This window comes from Dromiciops gliroides, chromosome 3 (assembly GCF_019393635.1).
Source record: "Dromiciops gliroides isolate mDroGli1 chromosome 3, mDroGli1.pri, whole genome shotgun sequence".
In the NCBI taxonomy this organism is placed as follows: domain Eukaryota; kingdom Metazoa; phylum Chordata; class Mammalia; order Microbiotheria; family Microbiotheriidae; genus Dromiciops; species Dromiciops gliroides.
The window spans coordinates 217,570,645-217,577,193 of NC_057863.1; positions in this window are offsets into that span (position 1 = coordinate 217,570,645).

Consider the following 6,549-nt stretch of genomic DNA (forward strand, 5'->3'; position numbering starts at 1 on the left):
TTCCTGGTATAAATCCCACCTGGTCATATTGTATTATCCTGGTGATCACTTGCTGTAATCTCCTTGCTAATATCTTATTTAAGATTTTAGCATCAATATTCATTAGGGAAATTGGTCTATAATTTTCTTTCTCTGTTTTTTCTTTGCCTGGTTTTGGTATCACCACCATATTTGTGTCATAAAACGAATTTGGTAGAACTCCTTCTTCACCTATTTTTCCAAATAATTTGTATAATATTGGAATTAATTGTTCTTTAAATGTTTAGTAAAATTCACCGGTAAACCCATCTGGCCCTGGGGATTTTTTCTTAGGGAGTTCATTAATGGCTTGTTCAATTTCTTTTTCTAATATGGGTTTATTTAAGGATTTTATTTCCTCTTCAGTTAATCTGGGCAGTTTGTATTTTTGTAAATATTCATCCATTTCATTTAGATTGTCAAATTTATTGGCATACAGTTGGGCAAAATAATTCCTAATTATTGATTTAATTTCCACTTCATTGGTGGTAACATCACCCTTTTCATTTTTTTTGTTTTTTTTGGTGGGGCAATGAGGGTTAAGTGACTTGCCCAGGGTCACATAGCTAGTAAGGGTCAAGTGTCTGAGGCCGGATTTGAACTCAGGTACTCTTGAATCCAGGGCCAGTGCTTTATCCACTGTGCCACCTAGCTGCCCCACCCTCTTAGTTTTATTGATTAATTCTATAGTTTTTTTGCTTCCAGTCTTATTAATTTCTCCTTTAATTTTCAGGATCTCTAGTTTAGTATCTAATCGGGGATTTCTAATTTGTTCTTTTTCTAGCTTTTTAAGTTGCATGCCCAATTCATTAATCTCCTCTTTCTCTTTTTTATTCATGTAAGCATTTAGAGCTATAAATTTTCCCCTAAGTACTGCTTTGGCTTCATCCCATAGATTTTGGTATGTTGTCTTATTATTGTCATTCTCTTGGATATAGTTATTGATTGTTTCTATGATTTGTTGTTTGGCCCATTCATTCTTTAGAATGAAATTATTTAGTTTCCAATTGATTTTCATTCTACTTTTCCCTGGCTCTTTCTTACATGTAATTTTTATTGCATCATGATCTGAAAAGGATGTATTTACTATTTCTGCCTTTCTACATTTGACTATGATGTTTTTGTGCCCTAATACATGGTCAATTTTTGAAAATGTGCTATGTACTGCTGAAAAAAAGGTATATTCCTTTCTATCCCCATTCAGTTTTCTCCAGACATCTATCATGTCTAACTTTTCTAGTAATCTATTCACCTCTTTCACTTCTTTCTTATTTATTTTTCGGCTAGATTTATCTAATTCTGAGAGGGGGAGATTCAGATCCCCCACTGGTATAGTATTACTGTCTAATTCCTCTTGTAACTCATTTAACTTCTCCTCTAAGAATATGGATGCTATACCACTTGGCACATACATATTTAATATTGATATTACTTCATTATCTATAGTACCTTTTAGCAAGATGTAATTTCCTTCTTTATCTCTTTTAATGAGATCTATTTTTGCCTGCACTTTTTCTGAGATAAGGATTGCTACCCCTGCTTTTTTTACTTTAGCTGAAGCATAATATATTCTGCTCCAGCCTTTTACCTTTACTCTGTGTGTATCTCTCTGCTTCAAATGTTTCTTGTAAACAGCATATTGTAGGATTCTGGTTTTTAATCCATTCTGCAATTTGCTTCCATTTTATAGCAGAGTTTATCCCATTCACATTCACAGTTATTATTACTGTCTATTCCCCTCCATTCTATTTACCCCTTTGTACTTTTCCCCGCTTCTTTCACCCTATTCCTCCTCACTGATGTTTTACTTCTTACCCCTGCCTCCCCCAATCTGCCCTCCCTTTTTATCATCCCCCTCTCTTTTCTTTACCCTTTTCTCCCTTGCTTTTGTCCTCCCTTCTTTCAGTCCCCCCTTTCCCTTCCCCTTTTGCTTCTCTAAAGAATGAGCTGAGTTTCTTTATCCCAATGAACGTATATGTTGTTCCCTCTTTGAATCAAATCTAATGAGACAATGTTCACCCCTCCTTTCTTTCCCTCTATTGTAATAGATTTTTTTTCACCTCTTCATGATAGAATTCACCCCATTCCACTTCCCCTTTCCTCTCCTCCCCATAGACTCCCTTTTTAACACCTTAGTTTTCTTTGTATCATCACATCAAAGACAATTTATATTTATACCCTCTGTGTAAAGTCCTTCTCTCTGCCCAAATACATTTACAGTTCTTAAGAGTTATAAATATTATCCTCCCATGTAGGGATATAAACAGTTTAACCTATTGAGTAACCTTTTTTTTTCCCCTCTGTTTACCTTTTTAAACTTCTCTTGAGTCTTGTATGTTAAGATTGAATTTTCTATTCAGTTCTGGTCTTTTCATCAGGAATGATTGAAAGTCCCCAATGTCATTAAATGTCCATCTTTTCCCCTGAAAGAGAATGCACATTTTTTATGGGCAATAGATTCTTGGCCACAATCCAAGCTCCTTTGCCTTCTGGAATATCATATTCCAAGCCTTGTGGTCCTTTAATGTTGAAGCTGCCAGGTCCTGAGCAATCCTGACTGTGGCTCCATGATATTTAAATTGCTTCTTTCTGGCTGCTTGGAGTATTTTCTCCTTCACCTGATAATTCTGGAATTTGGCTACAATATTCCTTGGAGTTTTCCTTTTGGGGTCTCTTTCAGGAGGTGATCGGTGGATTCTTTCAATGATGATTTTATCCTCTGATTCTATGATATCAGGGCAGTTCTCCTTAATAATTTCCTGGAATATGGTGTCTAGATTCTTTTTCTGGTCATGGCTTTCAGGCAGTCCAATGATTCTCAAATTGTCTCTCCTGGATCTGTTTTCCAGATCAGTTGTCGTTCCAATGAGGTATTTCACATTTTCTTCTATTTTTTCATTCTTTTGATTCTGCTTGACTGATTCCTGGTGTCTCATGGATTCCTTATCTTCCAACTGTCCAATTTTAATTTTTAAGGCATTGTTTTCTTCAGTGAGATTATGCACCTTTTTTTCTATTTGGCCAAATGAATTTTTTAAGGCATTGTTTTCTTCAATGAGATTATGCACCTTTTTTTCCATTTGGCCAAATGAATTTTTCAAGGCATTGTTTTCTTCTGTGAAATGATGCACTTTTTTTTCCCATTTGGCCAGATGAATTTTTTAAGGAATTGTTTTCTGCAGTCAATCTTTGTGCTTCCTTTTCCAAGCTGCTGATTCTTTTTTCATAGTTTTCTTGTTTTGCTTTCATTTCTCTCCCCATTTTTTCTTCTACCTCTCTCAATTGATTTTCGTTTGTTTGTTTTTTTTAAGTGAGGCAATTGGGGTTAAGTGACTTGCCCAGGGTCACATAGCTAGTAAGTGTTAAGTGTCTGAGGCTGAATTTGAACTCAGGTACTCCTGACTCCAGGGCCAGTGCTCTATCCACTGTACCACCTAGCTGCCCCTCTCTCAATTGATTTTTGAAATCCTTTTTGAGCTCTTCCAGGAAGGCTTTTTGTTCTTGAGACCAATTCACCTTCCCTCGGGAGGCTTCACATGTAGGCAATTTGAGGGTATTGTCCTCATCTGAGTTTGTGTTGGCTTCTTCCCTATTGATACAGAAGCTCTCAATGGAGAGGGCTCTTTTTTGCTTCTTACTCATTTTTGCAGCTTATTTATTTATTTTTTAAGTTGAGGTCTGCTCTGGGGGCACCAGGGTCCCTGTTTTGGGCTTCTTGTGCAGGGGTATAGGTGCTGTGTGACCGGATTTTTACTCTGAGGCCTTTATAGTGTGTGCAGTTCACCCCCCTGCACTTCCTGTCTAAGCGCGCTGTGTCTGTTTGCCTGGTCGCGCCTATCCTGTTCGTGGCCCTACCGCTGGCAACTTGCCCTCTCGGCTGGTGCAGGTAGGTTTTTCCACTGTCCTTCTTGGCCACCAGATTTTTGAGTCAGGCTCCAGGGGCCTCAGTTGTTTGGCTGTGGCCCGCAGCTCCTACTGACTTGCACCGACCCCCTTGGCGCTGGGCTGCTGCCCTGCGCTGGGCTTCCCTTTTGCCTGAGTCAGACCGACCTTTTCCTGAAGTCTTCTAAATTATCTCTGGTTGGAAGACTGTGTCTCTCTGTCTCTTTGCAGGTTCTGTAGTTTCAGAATCCATCCAGAGGCTTGATTTAATGTTCTTTTTGAGGGAACAGGAGAGCTCAGGCAGCTTGCTGTTTCCTCTCTGCCATCTTGGCTCCACCTTCAAACCTTGAGATTTTGAAAGACTACTGTAAACATTTGGACTTAAAAAATCTCAAGGAGAAACCTTTGCAGTCCCAAATTCTGTTTTTGAGGTGTTTTCTAGTAAAGTACAATAGTCCTTTGTGAGTCTTCTAATTTTCCTTAATAGTCTGTTATAGGACTGATAACATTGAAACAATGCATGCAAAAAAATCCAACAGTCTTATGTTAAATTCTTTATTTAGCAAAAGCATTAATAAAAGCATAGTATCTAAAATAATAGAGGTGGTTGAGGAGAATTACCAGAATCAGTTGATAGCTGGAAATCTGATGATGGGGACTGGTTGAAGCCTGGAGAAGAGAAAATTGTGTTTGTGTGTGTGTGTGTGTGTGTGTGTGTGTGTGTGTGTGTACACTTATATGATAATTCTGTTTAGATATTTGAAGGGCTACCACATGGAAGAAGGATTAGAATTTTGCCCCAAAAGGAAGAGTTAGAAGCTATGTGTGACAACAATTTTGCTACCCATATTCATTTTAATCAATATTTATTCAGTTCATTGTGATTTGATGGATATCAGTGATTGTATTAGTGAATTAAGCAAAATAGAATTAAGAGTTAAGATAATTATGTTGTTAATATTACTATAATAAGAGTTATAGTTGATTAATTCATCATGTATTGATGATTATATTAATTGTATTTGGTTCCTCAGATAGATTTATGCTGTTAGCTAAGAATGTAATAAGAATGTAATTACTATGCTAACCTTCCCTCCCCCCTGCCCCCCAACCATTTGGCTCATAAATAAGGATCATTTGTTTCTCCACACTTAAGAATCATTTCTACTCACTTCCTAGTACCCTTTGCTTCAAAAGCACAACTTCTTTGGATCCTAGCATACTATTGGTCAAACACTAGTGTTTGATGGCTTTTGGAAGACCCTAGACCTTGATGACAGGGTCTTATGAAGTCTGTAAGGCTCTGAGATGTTGTTGACAGGGTCTTAAAACCTTTGGAAAACCTGTGCTCAGATGACTTAAGATTGACAGCCTTTGGTTGATGACCTGTAGTTAATAACCTAGGAAAGGCCTGTTGATAAAGTGATTGTGATTGATGGACATTGCCCTTAGCCAATCATAAGATTTCCCCACTTCTGGAATTGTACCACCTCATTCCATTTGGGGTACTCCCTCAATGACTATAAAAGTAATTTTTCCTCAATCAGAGAAGTCCCTGACCATAAGGAAGATCTTGGATCTAATTAATTAGGGACCACTGATGGCCCTAATAAATAGAATATACTCGAGAGTTCTGTCTCAGTGACTTTTGTTATAGATTGGAATTTTATGGCCCACAAATGATTGGAAGTTACAGGGAGGCAGATTTTGGTTCATTGTCCAGGAGTACATTGTATGCAGTAACGGCAACATTGTGTGATGATCAACTGTGAAAGACTTAGCTGTTCTCAGCAATACAATGATGCAAGACAATCCAAAAGACTAATGATGGAAAATGCTCCCTTCATTCAGAAAAAGAACTATGGAGTCTGAATGCAGATTGAACCATACTATTTTCACTTTTTTGGTTTTTTCTTTCTTTCTTGTGGTTTTCCCCTATTGTTCTGAGTCTTCATTTACAACATGACTAATGTGGAAATATGTTTAACGTGATTGTAATGTATAACCTATATCAGATTGCTTGCTGGCTTCAGGAGCAGGGGAGGGAGGGAAGGGAGGAAGGGAGAAAAAATTGGGACTCAAAATCATACAAAATTGAATGTTGAAAACTATCTTTACATGTAATTGGTTCAATGTAAGGAAAGATTTCCTAACAATTAGAGAAGTCAAAATGGGCAATAAGTAATGGGTAGCCTTGGGATAAAATGGGCTCTAGAACCTAAATAACTACCTGATTGGAATATGGAAGAGGGGATTCATGTTAAAGGTAGCCTAGATGATTTCTGAGGTATCGTCAAATTTTCAACTTCTTTGATTCTATCATCTATGAATTAATTCAAACCCTTCTTGAACTGGGTTTTCCACAAAGCTATTGATAGCTTTCGGCTTAGTAGTCATTTAATAAATGCTTGTTAATTTGATTATACCTCCCCCCCCCCAGTAATGAGTTCATTACCTCCCTCCCTCCCTCTCTCCTTCCTTCCCTCCCTCCCTCCTTTCCTCTCCTTCCCTCCTTCTCTCTCTCCCCACACATACATAGCTTTTAAGCTCTGAGCCCCTAGCCAGGGAAGCATTCTAGCAAAACTTGTGTGTGTGTGTCACACACACACACACACACACACACACACCTCCTTCCAAGTTGCTCTCTTA